The sequence below is a fragment of the Pongo pygmaeus genome, chromosome 8 (genome assembly GCF_028885625.2).
Source record: "Pongo pygmaeus isolate AG05252 chromosome 8, NHGRI_mPonPyg2-v2.0_pri, whole genome shotgun sequence".
Classification (NCBI taxonomy): domain Eukaryota; kingdom Metazoa; phylum Chordata; class Mammalia; order Primates; family Hominidae; genus Pongo; species Pongo pygmaeus.
The window spans coordinates 41,595,808-41,611,688 of record NC_072381.2 but is presented as its reverse complement, the minus strand read 5'-3'; positions in this window follow the sequence as shown (position 1 = coordinate 41,611,688).

Here is a 15,881-nt window from a genome sequence, read left to right as displayed (position 1 = left end):
ACAAAAAGAGTGTTTCAAAACTGCTCTTTCAAAAGAAAGGCTCAAGTCTGTGAGTTGAATGCACTCATCACAAAGAAGTTTCTGAGAATGCTTCTGTGTAGTTGTTATGTGAAGATATTTCCTTTTCCAGCATAGGCCTCAAAGCGCTCGAAATAAACACATGCAGATTCTACAAAAGGAGTGTTTCAAAACTGTCCTATCAAAGGAAACGTTCAAGTCTGTGAGTTGAATGCCCTCATCACAGAGAAGTTTCTGAGAATGCTTCTGTGTAGTTTTTAGGTGAAGATAATTCCTTTTCCAGCATAGGTGTCAAAGCGATCCAAATAAGCACTTGCAGATTCTACAAAAGGAGTGTTTCCAAACTGCTCTATCAGAGGGAATGTTCAAGTCTGTGAGTTGAATGCACTACTAAGACAGAAGTTTGTGAGAATGTTTCTGTGTAGTTTTTAGGCGAAGATATTTCTTTTCCCAGCATAGGCCTCAAAGCCCTCCAAATATCCACTTGCAGACTCTACAAAAAGAGTGTTTCAAAACTGCTCTTTCAAAAGGAAGGCTCAAGTCTGTGAGTTGAATGCACTCATCACAAAGAAGTTTCTGAGAATGCTTCTGTGTAGTTGTTATGTGAAGATACTTCCTTTTCGAGCACAGGCCTCAAAGCGCTCGAAATAAACACTTGCAGATTCTACGAAAGGAGGGTTTCAAAACTGTCCTATCAAAAGAAACGTTCAAGTCTGTGAGTTGAATGCCCTCATCACAGAGAAGTTTCTGAGAATGCTTCTGTGTAGTTTTTAGGTGAAGATAATTCCTTTTCCAGCATTGGTGTCAAAGCGATCCAAATAAGCACTTGCAGATTCTACAAAAGTCGTGTTTCCAAACTGCTCTATCAGAGGAAATGTTCAAGTCTGTGAGTTCAATGCAGTAATCACACAGACGTTTGTGAGAATGCTTCTGTCTAGTGTTTAGGTGAAGATATTTCTTTTCCCAGAATAGGCCTTAAAGCGCTCCAAATTTCCACTTGCAGATTCTACAAAAAGAGTGTTTCAAAACTGCTCTTTCAAAAGAAAGGCTCAAGTCTGTGAGTTGAATGCACTCATCACAAAGAAGTTTCTGAGAATGCTTCTGTGTAGTTCTTATGGGAAGACACTTCCTTTTCCAGCATAGGCCTCAAAGCGCTCGAAATAAACACTTGCAGATTCTACAAAAGGAGTGTTTCCAAACTGCTCTATCAGAGGGAATGTTCAAGTCTGTGAGTCCAATGCAGTAATCACACAGACGTTTGTGAGAATGCTTCTGTCAAGTTTTTATGTGAAGATATTACCTTTTCCAGCATAGGCGTCAAAGCGATCCAAATAAGCACTTGCAGATTCTACAAAAGCAGTGTTTCCAAACTGCTCTATCAGAGGGAATGTTCAAGTCTGTGAGTTCAATGCAGTAATCACACAGACGTTTGTGAGAATGCTTCTGTCTAGTGTTTAGGTGAAGATATTTCTTTTCCCAGAATAGGCCTTAAAGCGCTCCAAATTTCCACTTGCAGATTCTACAAAAAGAGTGCTTCAAAACTGCTCTTTCAAAAGAAAGGCTCAAGTCTGTGAGTAGAATGCACTCATCACAAAGAAGTTTCTGAGAATGCTTCTGTGTAGTTGTTATGTGAAGCTACTTCCTTTTCCAGCATAGGCCTCAAAGCGCTCGAAATAAACACTTGCAGATTCTAGGAAAGGAGTGTTTCAAAACAGTCCTATCAAAATAAACGTTCAAGTCTGTGAGTTGAATGCACTCATCACACAGAAGTTTCTGAGAAAGCTTCTGTGTAGTTTTCAGGTGGAGATATTTCCTTTTCCAGCATAGGCGTCAAAGCGATCCAAATAAACACTTGCAGATTCTACAAAAGGAGTGTTTCCAAACTGCTCTATCAAGAGGAATGTTCAAGTCCGTGAGTAGAATGCACTCACCACAAAGAAGTTTCTGAGAATGCTTCTGTCTAGTTTTTATGTGAAGATATTCCCTTTTCCAGCATAGGCGTCAAAGCGCTCCAAATAAACACTTGCAGATTCTACAAAAGGAGTGTTTCCAAACTGCTCTATCAGAGGGAATGTTCAAGTCTGTGAGTTGAATGCAATACTAAGACAGAAGTTTGTGAGAATGCTTCTGTTTAGTTTTTAGGTGAAGATATTCCTTTTCCCAGCATAGGCCTCAAAGCCCTCCAAATATCCACTTGCAGACTCTACAAAAAGAGTGTTTCAAAACTGCTCTTTCAAAAGGAAGGCTCAAGTCTGTGAGTTGAATGCACTCATCACAAAGAAGTTTCTGAGAATGCTTCTGTGTAGTTGTTATGTGAAGATATTTCCTTTACCAGCATAGGCCTCAAAGCGGTCGAAATAAACACTTGCAGATTCTACGAAAGGAGTGTTTAAAAACTGTCCTATCAAAATAAACGTTCAAGTCTGTGAGTTGAATGCACTCATCACACAGAAGTTTCTGAGAATGCTTCTGTGTAGTTTTTAGGTGAACATATTTCATTTCCCAGCACAGGCCTCAGAGCGCTCCAAATATGCACTTGCAGATTCTACAAAAAGAGACCTGGAAAACTCTTCCACCAAAAAGAGGCTTCAACTCTATGAGTAGAATGCTCTCATCACAAAGAAGTTTCTGAGAATGCTTCTGTCTAGTTTTTATGTGAAGATATTTCCTTTTCCAGCATTGGCTTCAAAGCGCTCCAAATAAACACTTGCAGATTCTACTAAAGGAGTGTTTCCAAACTGCTCTATCAAAAGGAATGTTCAAGTCTGTGAGTTGAATGCACTAATGACACAGAAGTTTGTGAGAATTCTTCTGTCTAGTTTTTAGATGAAGATATTTCTTTTCCCAGAATAGGCCTTAAAGCGCTGCAAATATCCACTTGCAGATTCTACAAAAAGAGTGTTTCAAAACTGCTCTTTCAAAAGAAAGGCTCAAGTCTGTGAGTTGAATGCACTCATCACAAAGAAGTTTCTGAGAATGCTTCTGTGTAGTTGTTAAGTGAAGATACTTCCTTTTCCAGCATAGGCCTCAAAGCGCTCGAAATAAACACTTGCAGATTCTACAAAAGGAGAGTTTCAAAACTGTCCTGTCAAAAGAAACGTTAAAGTCTGTGAGTTGAATGCACTCATCACACAGAAGTTTCTGAGAATGCTTCTGTGTAGCTTTTAGGTGAAGATATTTCCTTTTCCAGCATAGGCGTCAAAGCGATCCAAATAAACACTTGCAGATTCTACAAAAGGAGTGTTTCCAAACTGCTCTATCAGAGGGAATATTCAAGTCTGTGAGTTCAATGCAGTAATCACACAGACGTTTGTGAGAATGCTTCTGTGTAGTTTTTAGGTGAAGATATTCCTTTTCCCAGCATAGGCCTCAAAGCCCTCCAAATATCCACTTGCAGACTCTACAAAAAGAGTGTTTCAAAACTGCTCTTTCAAAAGGAAGGCTCAAGTCTGTGAGTTGAATGCACTCATCACAAAGAAGTTTCTGAGAATGCTTCTGTGTAGTTGTTATGTGAAGATACTTCCTTTTCGAGCATAGGCCTCAAAGCGCTCGAAATAAACACTTGCAGATTCTACGAAAGGAGTGTTTCAAAACTGTCCTATCAAAATAAACGTTCAAGTCTGTGAGTTGAATGCACTCATCACACAGAAGTTTCTGAGAATGCTTCTGTGTAGTTTTTAGGTGAACATATTTCGTTTCCCATCACAGGCCTCAGAGCGCTCCAAATATGCACTTGCAGATTCTACAAAAAGAGAGCTAGAAAACTCTTCCACCAAAAAGATGTTTCAGCTCTATGAGTAGAATGCACTCATCACAAAGAAGTTTCTGAGAATGCTTCTGTCTAGTTTTTATGTGAAGATATTTCCTTTTCCAGCATAGGCGTCAAAGCGCTCCAAATAAACACTTGCAGATTCTACTAAAGGAGAGTTTCCAAACTGCTCTATCAAAAGCAATGTTCAAGTCTGTAAGTTGAATGAACTAATCACACAGAAGTTTGTGAGAATTCTTCCGTCTAGTTTTTAGGTGAAGATATTTCTTTTCCCAGAATAGGCCTTAAAGCGCTCCAAATATCCACTTGCAGATTCTACAAAAAGAGTGTTTCAAAACTGCTCTTTCAAAAGAAAGGCTCAAGTCTGTGAGTTGAATGCACTCATCACAAAGAAGTTTCTGAGAATGCTTCTGTGTAGTTGTTATGTGAAGATATTTCCTTTTCCAGCATAGGCCTCAAAGCGCTCGAAATAAACACATGCAGATTCTACAAAAGGAGTGTTTCAAAACTGTCCTATCAAAAGAAACGTTCAAGTCTGTGAGTTGAATGCCCTCATCACAGAGAAGTTTCTGAGAATGCTTCTGTGTAGTTTTTAGGTGAAGATAATTCCTTTTCCAGCATAGGTGTCAAAGCGATCCAAATAAGCACTTGCAGATTCTACAAAAGGAGTGTTTCCAAACTGCTCTATCAGAGGGAATGTTCAAGTCTGTGAGTTGAATGCACTACTAAGACAGAAGTTTGTGAGAATGTTTCTGTGTAGTTTTTAGGCGAAGATATTTCTTTTCCCAGCATAGGCCTCAAAGCCCTCCAAATATCCACTTGCAGACTCTACAAAAAGAGTGTTTCAAAACTGCTCTTTCAAAAGGAAGGCTCAAGTCTGTGAGTTGAATGCACTCATCACAAAGAAGTTTCTGAGAATGCTTCTGTGTAGTTGTTATGTGAAGATACTTCCTTTTCGAGCACAGGCCTCAAAGCGCTCGAAATAAACACTTGCAGATTCTACGAAAGGAGTGTTTCAAAACTGTCCTATCAAAAGAAACGTTCAAGTCTGTGAGTTGAATGCCCTCATCACAGAGAAGTTTCTGAGAATGCTTCTGTGTAGTTTTTAGGTGAAGATAATTCCTTTTCCAGCATTGGTGTCAAAGCGATCCAAATAAGCACTTGCAGATTCTACAAAAGGAGTGTTTCCAAACTGCTCTATCAGAGGGAATGTTCAAGTCTGTGAGTTCAATGCAGTAATCACACAGACGTTTGTGAGAATGCTTCTGTCTAGTGTTTAGGTGAAGATATTTCTTTTCCCAGAATAGGCCTTAAAGCGCTCCAAATTTCCACTTGCAGATTCTACAAAAAGAGTGTTTCAAAACTGCTCTTTCAAAAGAAAGGCTCAAGTCTGTGAGTTGAATGCACTCATCACAAAGAAGTTTCTGAGAATGCTTCTGTGTAGTTCTTATGTGAAGACACTTCCTTTTCCAGCATAGGCCTCAAAGCGCTCGAAATAAACACTTGCAGATTCTACAAAAGGAGTGTTTCCAAACTGCTCTATCAGAGGGAATGTTCAAGTCTGTGAGTCCAATGCAGTAATCACACAGACGTTTGTGAGAATGCTTCTGTCAAGTTTTTATGTGAAGATATTACCTTTTCCAGCATAGGCGTCAAAGCGATCCAAATAAGCACTTGCAGATTCTACAAAAGCAGTGTTTCCAAACTGCTCTATCAGAGGGAATGTTCAAGTCTGTGAGTTCAATGCAGTAATCACACAGACGTTTGTGAGAATGCTTCTGTCTAGTGTTTAGGTGAAGATATTTCTTTTCCCAGAATAGGCCTTAAAGCGCTCCAAATTTCCACTTGCAGATTCTACAAAAAGAGTGCTTCAAAACTGCTCTTTCAAAAGAAAGGCTCAAGTCTGTGAGTTGAATGCACTCATCACAAAGAAGTTTCTGAGAATGCTTCTGTGTAGTTGTTATGTGAAGCTACTTCCTTTTCCAGCATAGGCCTCAAAGCGCTCGAAATAAACACTTGCACATTCTAGGAAAGGAGTGTTTCAAAACAGTCCTATCAAAATAAACGTTCAAGTCTGTGAGTTGAATGCACTCATCACAAATAAGTTTCTGAGAAAGCTTCTGTGTAGTTTTCAGGTGGAGATATTTCCTTTTCCAGCATAGGCGTCAAAGCGATCCAAATAAACACTTGCAGATTCTACAAAAGGAGTGTTTCCAAACTGCTCTATCAAGAGGAATGTTCAAGTCCGTGAGTAGAATGCACTCATCACAAAGAAGTTTCTGAGAATGCTTCTGTCTAGTTTTTATGTGAAGATATTCCCTTTTCCAGCATAGGCGTCAAAGCGCTCCAAATAAACACTTGCAGATTCTACAAAAGGAGTGTTTCCAAACTGCTCTATCAGAGGGAATGTTCAAGTCCGTGAGTTGAATGCACTAGTCAGACAGAAGTTTGTGAGAACGCTTCTGTTTAGTTTTTAGGTGAAGATATTCCTTTTCCCAGCATAGGCCTCAAAGCCCTCCAAATATCCACTTGCAGACACTACAAAAAGAGTGTTTCAAAACTGCTCTTTCAAAAGGAAGGCTCAAGTCTGTGAGTTGAATGCACTCATCACAAAGAAGTTTCTGAGAATGCTTCTGTGTAGTTGTTATGTGAAGATATTTCCTTTACCAGCATAGGCCTCAAAGCGCTTGAAATAAACACTTGCAGATTCTACGAAAGGAGTGTTTCAAAACTATCCTATCAAAATAAACGTTCAAGTCTGTGAGTTGAATGCACTCATCACACAGAAGTTTCTGAGAATGCTTCTGTGTAGTTTTTAGGTGAACATATTTCATTTCCCAGCACAGGCCTCAGAGCGCTCCAAATATGCACTTGCAGATTCTACAAAAAGAGACCTTGAAAACTCTTCCACCAAAAAGAGGCTTCAACTCTATGAGTAGAATGCTCTCATCACAAAGAAGTTTCTGAGAATGCTTCTGTCTAGTTTTTATGTGAAGATATTTCCTTTTCCAGCATTGGCTTCAAAGCGCTCCAAATAAACACTTGCAGATTCTACTAAAGGAGTGTTTCCAAACTGCTCTATCAAAAGGAATGTTCAAGTCTGTGAGTTGAATGCACTAATGACACAGAAGTTTGTGAGAATTCTTCTGTCTAGTTTTTAGATGAAGATATTTCTTTTCCCAGAATAGGCCTTAAAGCGCTGCAAATATCCACTTGCAGATTCTACAAAAAGAGTGTTTCAAAACTGCTCTTTCAAAAGAAAGGCTCAAGTCTGTGAGTTGAATGCACTCATCACAAAGAAGTTTCTGAGAATGCTTCTGTGTAGTTGTTAAGTGAAGATACTTCCTTTTCCAGCATAGGCCTCAAAGCGCTCGAAATAAACACTTGCAGATTCTACAAAAGGAGAGTTTCAAAACTGTCCTGTCAAAAGAAACGTTAAAGTCTGTGAGTTGAATGCACTCATCACACAGAAGTTTCTGAGAATGCTTCTGTGTAGTTTTTAGGTGAAGATATTTCCTTTTCCAGCATAGGCGTCAAAGCGATCCAAATAAACACTTGCAGATTCTACAAAAGGAGTGTTTCCAAACTGCTCTATCAGAGGGAATGTTCAAGTCTGTGAGTTCAATGCAGTAATCACACAGACGTTTGTGAGAATGCTTCTGTGTAGTTTTTAGGTGAAGATATTCCTTTTCCCAGCATAGGCCTCAAAGCCCTCCAAATATCCACTTGCAGACTCTACAAAAAGAGTGTTTCAAAACTGCTCTTTCAAAAGGAAGGCTCAAGTCTGTGAGTTGAATGCACTCATCACAAAGAAGTTTCTGAGAATGCTTCTGTGTAGTTGTTATGTGAAGATACTTCCTTTTCGAGCATAGGCCTCAAAGCGCTCGAAATAAACACTTGCAGATTCTACGAAAGGAGTGTTTCAAAACTGTCCTATCAAAATAAACGTTCAAGTCTGTGAGTTGAATGCACTCATCACACAGAAGTTTCTGAGAATGCTTCTGTGTAGTTTTTAGGTGAACATATTTCGTTTCCCATCACAGGCCTCAGAGCGCTCCAAATATGCACTTGCAGATTCTACAAAAAGAGAGCTAGAAAACTCTTCCACCAAAAAGATGTTTCAGCTCTATGAGTAGAATGCACTCATCACAAAGAAGTTTCTGAGAATGCTTCTGTCTAGTTTTTATGTGAAGATATTTCCTTTTCCAGCATAGGCGTCAAAGCGCTCCAAATAAACACTTGCAGATTCTACTAAAGGAGAGTTTCCAAACTGCTCTATCAAAAGCAATGTTCAAGTCTGTAAGTTGAATGAACTAATCACACAGAAGTTTGTGAGAATTCTTCCGTCTAGTTTTTAGGTGAAGATATTTCTTTTCCCAGAATAGGCCTTAAAGCGCTCCAAATATCCACTTGCAGATTCTACAAAAAGAGTGTTTCAAAACTGCTCTTTCAAAAGAAAGGCTCAAGTCTGTGAGTTGAATGCACTCATCACAAAGAAGTTTCTGAGAATGCTTCTGTGTAGTTGTTATGTGAAGATATTTCCTTTTCCAGCATAGGCCTCAAAGCGCTCGAAATAAACACATGCAGATTCTACAAAAGGAGTGTTTCAAAACTGTCCTATCAAAAGAAACGTTCAAGTCTGTGAGTTGAATGCCCTCATCACAGAGAAGTTTCTGAGAATGCTTCTGTGTAGTTTTTAGGTGAAGATAATTCCTTTTCCAGCATAGGTGTCAAAGCGATCCAAATAAGCACTTGCAGATTCTACAAAAGGAGTGTTTCCAAACTGCTCTATCAGAGGGAATGTTCAAGTCTGTGAGTTGAATGCACTACTAAGACAGAAGTTTGTGAGAATGTTTCTGTGTAGTTTTTAGGCGAAGATATTTCTTTTCCCAGCATAGGCCTCAAAGCCCTCCAAATATCCACTTGCAGACTCTACAAAAAGAGTGTTTCAAAACTGCTCTTTCAAAAGGAAGGCTCAAGTCTGTGAGTTGAATGCATTCATCACAAAGAAGTTTCTGAGAATGCTTCTGTGTAGTTGTTATGTGAAGATACTTCCTTTTCGAGCACAGGCCTCAAAGCGCTCGAAATAAACACATGCAGATTCTACAAAAGGAGTGTTTCAAAACTGTCCTATCAAAAGAAACGTTCAAGTCTGTGAGTTGAATGCCCTCATCACAGAGAAGTTTCTGAGAATGCTTCTGTGTAGTTTTTAGGTGAAGATAACTCCTTTTCCAGCATAGGTGTCAAAGCGATCCAAATAAGCACTTGCAGATTCTACAAAAGGAGTGTTTCCAAACTGCTCTATCAGAGGGAATGTTCAAGTCTGTGAGTTGAATGCACTACTAAGACAGAAGTTTGTGAGAATGTTTCTGTGTAGTTTTTAGGCGAAGATATTTCTTTTCCCAGCATAGGCCTCAAAGCCCTCCAAATATCCACTTGCAGACTCTACAAAAAGATAGTTTCAAAACTGCTCTTTCAAAAGGAAGGCTCAAGTCTGTGAGTTGAATGCACTCATCACAAAGAAGTTTCTGAGAATGCTTCTGTGTAGTTGTTATGTGAAGATACTTCCTTTTCGAGCACAGGCCTCAAAGCGCTCGAAATAAACACTTGCAGATTCTACGAAAGGAGTGTTTCAAAACTGTCCTATCAAAAGAAACGTTCAAGTCTGTGAGTTGAATGCCCTCATCACAGAGAAGTTTCTGAGAATGCTTCTGTGTAGTTTTTAGGTGAAGATAATTCCTTTTCCAGCATTGGTGTCAAAGCGATCCAAATAAGCACTTGCAGATTCTACAAAAGGAGTGTTTCCAAACTGCTCTATCAGAGGGAATGTTCAAGTCTGTGAGTTCAATGCAGTAATCACACAGACGTTTGTGAGAATGCTTCTGTCTAGTGTTTAGGTGAAGATATTTCTTTTCCCAGAATAGGCCTTAAAGCGCTCCAAATTTCCACTTGCAGATTCTACAAAAAGAGTGTTTCAAAACTGCTCTTTCAAAAGAAAGGCTCAAGTCTGTGAGTTGAATGCACTCATCACAAAGAAGTTTCTGAGAATGCTTCTGTGTAGTTCTTATGTGAAGACACTTCCTTTTCCAGCATAGGCCTCAAAGCGCTCGAAATAAACACTTGCAGATTCTACAAAAGGAGTGTTTCCAAACTGCTCTATCAGAGGGAATGTTCAAGTCTGTGAGTCCAATGCAGTAATCACACAGACGTTTGTGAGAATGCTTCTGTCAAGTTTTTATGTGAAGATATTACCTTTTCTAGCATAGGCGTCAAAGCGATCCAAATAAGCACTTGCAGATTCTACAAAAGCAGTGTTTCCAAACTGCTCTATCAGAGGGAATGTTCAAGTCTGTGAGTTCAATGCAGTAATCACACAGACGTTTGTGAGAATGCTTCTGTCTAGTGTTTAGGTGAAGATATTTCTTTTCCCAGAATAGGCCTTAAAGCGCTCCAAATTTCCACTTGCAGATTCTACAAAAAGAGTGCTTCAAAACTGCTCTTTCAAAAGAAAGGCTCAAGTCTGTGAGTTGAATGCACTCATCACAAAGAAGTTTCTGAGAATGCTTCTGTGTAGTTGTTATGTGAAGCTACTTCCTTTTCCAGCATAGGCCTCAAAGCGCTCGAAATAAACACTTGCAGATTCTAGGAAAGGAGTGTTTCAAAACAGTCCTATCAAAATAAACGTTCAAGTCTGTGAGTTGAATGCACTCATCACACAGAAGTTTCTGAGAAAGCTTCTGTGTAGTTTTCAGGTGGAGATATTTCCTTTTCCAGCATAGGCGTCAAAGCGATCCAAATAAACACTTGCAGATTCTACAAAAGGAGTGTTTCCAAACTGCTCTATCAAGAGGAATGTTCAAGTCCGTGAGTAGAATGCACTCATCACAAAGAAGTTTCTGAGAATGCTTCTGTCTAGTTTTTATGTGAAGATATTCCCTTTTCCAGCATAGGCGTCAAAGCGCTCCAAATAAACACTTGCAGATTCTACAAAAGGAGTGTTTCCAAACTGCTCTATCAGAGGGAATGTTCAAGTCTGTGAGTTGAATGCACTAGTCAGACAGAAGTTTGTGAGAACGCTTCTGTTTAGTTTTTAGGTGAAGATATTCCTTTTCCCAGCATAGGCCTCAAAGCCCTCCAAATATCCACTTGCAGACACTACGAAAAGAGTGTTTCAAAACTGCTCTTTCAAAAGGAAGGCTCAAGTCTGTGAGTTGAATGCACTCATCACAAAGAAGTTTCTGAGAATGCTTCTGTGTAGTTGTTATGTGAAGATATTTCCTTTACCAGCATAGGCCTCAAAGCGCTCGAAATAAACACTTGCAGATTCTACGAAAGGAGTGTTTCAAAACTATCCTATCAAAATAAACGTTCAAGTCTGTGAGTTGAATGCACTCATCACACAGAAGTTTCTGAGAATGCTTCTGTGTAGTTTTTAGGTGAACATATTTCATTTCCCAGCACAGGCCTCAGAGCGCTCCAAATATGCACTTGCAGATTCTTCAAAAAGAGACCTTGAAAACTCTTCCACCAAAAAGAGGCTTCAACTCTATGAGTAGAATGCTCTCATCACAAAGAAGTTTCTGAGAATGCTTCTGTCTAGTTTTTATGTGAAGATATTCCCTTTTCCAGCATAGGCGTCAAAGCGCTCCAAATAAACACTTGCAGATTCTACAAAAGGAGTGTTTCCAAACTGCTCTATCAGAGGGAATGTTCAAGTCTGTGAGTTGAATGCACTAGTCAGACAGAAGTTTGTGAGAATGCTTCTGTTTAGTTTTTAGGTGAAGATATTCCTTTTCCCAGCATAGGCCTCAAAGCCCTCCAAATATCCACTTGCAGACTCTACAAAAAGAGTGTTTCAAAACTGCTCTTTCAAAAGGAAGGCTCAAGTCTGTGAGTTGAATGCACTCATCACAAAGAAGTTTCTGAGAATGCTTCTGTGTAGTTGTTATGTGAAGATATTTCCTTTACCAGCATAGGCCTCAAAGCGGTCGAAATAAACACTTGCAGATTCTACGAAAGGAGTGTTTCAAAACTGTCCTATCAAAATAAACGTTCAAGTCTGTGAGTTGAATGCACTCATCACACAGAAGTTTCTGAGAATGCTTCTGTGTAGTTTTTAGGTGAACATATTTCATTTCCCAGCACAGGCCTCAGAGCGCTCCAAATATGCACTTGCAGATTCTACAAAAAGAGACCTTGAAAACTCTTCCACCAAAAAGAGGCTTCAACTCTATGAGTAGAATGCTCTCATCACAAAGAAGTTTCTGAGAATGCTTCTGTCTAGTTTTTATGTGAAGATATTTCCTTTTCCAGCATTGGCTTCAAAGCGCTCCAAATAAACACTTGCAGATTCTACTAAAGGAGTGTTTCCAAACTGCTCTATCAAAAGGAATGTTCAAGTCTGTGAGTTGAATGCACTAATGACACAGAAGTTTGTGAGAATTCTTCTGTCTAGTTTTTAGATGAAGATATTTCTTTTCCCAGAATAGGCCTTAAAGCGCTCCAAATATCCACTTGCAGATTCTACAAAAAGAGTGTTTCAAAACTGCTCTTTCAAAAGAAAGGCTCAAGTCTGTGAGTTGAATGCACTCATCACAAAGAAGTTTCTGAGAATGCTTCTGTGTAGTTGTTAAGTGAAGATACTTCCTTTTCCAGCATAGGCCTCAAAGCGCTCGAAATAAACACTTGCAGATTCTACAAAAGGAGAGTTTCAAAACTGTCCTGTCAAAAGAAACGTTAAAGTCTGTGAGTTGAATGCCCTCATCACAGAGAAGTTTCTGAGAATGCTTCTGTGTAGTTTTTAGGTGAAGATATTTCCTTTTCCAGCATAGGCGTCAAAGCGATCCAAATAAACACTTGCAGATTTTACAAAAGGAGTGTTTCCAAACTGCTCTATCAGAGGGAATGTTCAATTCTGTGAGTTCAATGCAGTAATCACACAGACGTTTGTGAGAATGCTTCTGTGTAGTTTTTAGGTGAAGATATTCCTTTTCCCAGCATAGGCCTCAAAGCCCTCCAAATATCCACTTGCAGACTCTACAAAAAGAGTGTTTCAAAACTGCTCTTTCAAAAGGAAGGCTCAAGTCTGTGAGTTGAATGCACTCATCACAAACAAGTTTCTGAGAATGCTTCTGTGTAGTTGTTATGTGAAGATACTTCCTTTTCCAGCATAGGCCTCAAAGCGCTCGAAATAAACACTTGCAGATTCTACGAAAGGAGTGTTTCAAAACTGTCCTATCAAAATAAACGTTCAAGTCTGTGAGTTGAATGCACTCATCACACAGAAGTTTCTGAGAATGCTTCTGTGTAGTTTTTAGGTGAACATATTTCGTTTCCCATAACAGGCCTCAGAGCGCTCCAAATATGCACTTGCAGATTCTACAAAAAGAGAGCTAGAAAACTCTTCCACCAAAAAGATGTTTCAACTCTATGAGTAGAATGCACTCATCACAAAGAAGTTTCTGAGAATGCTTCTGTCTAGTTTTTATGTGAAGATATTTCCTTTTCCAGCATAGGCGTCAAAGCGCTCCAAATAAACACTTGCAGATTCTACTAAAGGAGAGTTTCCAAACTGCTCTATCAAAAGCAATGTTCAAGTCTGTGAGTTGAATGAACTAATCACACAGAAGTTTGTGAGAATTCTTCCGTCTAGTTTTTAGGTGAAGATATTTCTTTTCCCAGAATAGGCCTTAAAGCGCTCCAAATATCCACTTGCAGATTCTACAAAAAGAGTGTTTCAAAACTGCTCTTTCAAAAGAAAGGCTCAAGTCTGTGAGTTGAATGCACTCATCACAAAGAAGTTTCTGAGAATGCTTCTGTGTAGTTGTTATGTGAAGATATTTCCTTTTCCAGCATAGGCCTCAAAGCGCTCGAAATAAACACATGCAGATTCTACAAAAGGAGTGTTTCAAAACTGTCCTATCAAAAGAAACGTTCAAGTCTGTGAGTTGAATGCCCTCATCACAGAGAAGTTTCTGAGAATGCTTCTGTGTAGTTTTTAGGTGAAGATAATTCCTTTTCCAGCATAGGTGTCAAAGCGATCCAAATAAGCACTTGCAGATTCTACAAAAGGAGTGTTTCCAAACTGCTCTATCAGAGGGAATGTTCAAGTCTGTGAGTTGAATGCACTACTAAGACAGAAGTTTGTGAGAATGTTTCTGTGTAGTTTTTAGGCGAAGATATTTCTTTTCCCAGCATAGGCCTCAAAGCCCTCCAAATATCCACTTGCAGACTCTACAAAAAGAGTGTTTCAAAACTGCTCTTTCAAAAGGAAGGCTCAAGTCTGTGAGTTGAATGCACTCATCACAAAGAAGTTTCTGAGAATGCTTCTGTGTAGTTTTTATGTGAAGATACTTCCTTTTCGAGCACAGGCCTCAAAGCGCTCGAAATAAACACTTGCAGATTCTACGAAAGGAGTGTTTCAAAACTGTCCTATCAAAAGAAACGTTCAAGTCTGTGAGTTGAATGCCGTCATCATAGAGAAGTTTCTGAGAATGCTTCTGTGTAGTTTTTAGGTGAAGATAATTCCTTTTCCAGCATTGGTGTCAAAGCGATCCAAATAAGCACTTGCAGATTCTACAAAAGGAGTGTTTCCAAACTGCTCTATCAGAGGGAATGTTCAAGTCTGTGAGTTCAATGCAGTAATCACACAGAGGTTTGTGAGAATGCTTCTGTCTAGTGTTTAGGTGAAGATATTTCTTTTCCCAGAATAGGCCTTAAAGCGCTCCAAATTTCCACTTGCAGATTCTACAAAAAGAGTGTTTCAAAACTGCTCTTTCAAAAGAAAGGCTCAAGTCTGTGAGTTGAATGCACTCATCACAAAGAAGTTTCTGAGAATGCTTCTGTGTAGTTCTTATGGGAAGACACTTCCTTTTCCAGCATAGGCCTCAAAGCGCTCGAAATAAACACTTGCAGATTCTACAAAAGGAGTGTTTCCAAACTGCTCTATCAGAGGGAATGTTCAAGTCTGTGAGTCCAATGCAGTAATCACACAGACGTTTGTGAGAATGCTTCTGTCAAGTTTTTATGTGAAGATATTACCTTTTCCAGCATAGGCGTCAAAGCGATCCAAATAAGCACTTGCAGATTCTACAAAAGCAGTGTTTCCAAACTGCTCTATCAGAGGGAATGTTCAAGTCTGTGAGTTCAATGCAGTAATCACACAGACGTTTGTGAGAATGCTTCTGTCTAGTGTTTAGGTGAAGATATTTCTTTTCCCAGAATAGGCCTTAAAGCGCTCCAAATTTCCACTTGAAGATTCTACAAAAAGAGTGCTTCAAAACTGCTCTTTCAAAAGAAAGGCTCAAGTCTGTGAGTAGAATGCACTCATCACAAAGAAGTTTCTGAGAATGCTTCTGTGTAGTTGTTATGTGAAGCTACTTCCTTTTCCAGCATAGGCCTCAAAGCGCTCGAAATAAACACTTGCAGATTCTAGGAAAGGAGTGTTTCAAAACAGTCCTATCAAAATAAACGTTCAAGTCTGTGAGTTGAATGCACTCATCACACAGAAGTTTCTGAGAAAGCTTCTGTGTAGTTTTCAGGTGGAGATATTTCCTTATCCAGCATAGGCGTCAAAGCGATCCAAATAAACACTTGCAGATTCTACAAAAGGAGTGTTTCCAAACTGCTCTATCAAGAGGAATGTTCAAGTCCGTGAGTAGAATGCACTCACCACAAAGAAGTTTCTGAGAATGCTTCTGTCTAGTTTTTATGTGAAGATATTCCCTTTTCCAGCATAGGCGTCAAAGCGCTCCAAATAAACACTTGCAGATTCTACAAAAGGAGTGTTTCCAAACTGCTCTATCAGAGGGAATGTTCAAGTCTGTGAGTTGAATGCACTAGTCAGACAGAAGTTTGTGAGAATGCTTCTGTTTAGTTTTTAGGTGAAGATATTCCTTTTCCCAGCATAGGCCTCAAAGCCCTCCAAATATCCACTTGCAGACTCTACAAAAAGAGTGTTTCAAAACTGCTCTTTCAAAAGGAAGGCTCAAGTCTGTGAGTTGAATGCACTCATCACAAAGAAGTTTCTGAGAATGCTTCTGTGTAGTTGTTATGTGAAGATATTTCCTTTACCAGCATAGGCCTCAAAGCGCTC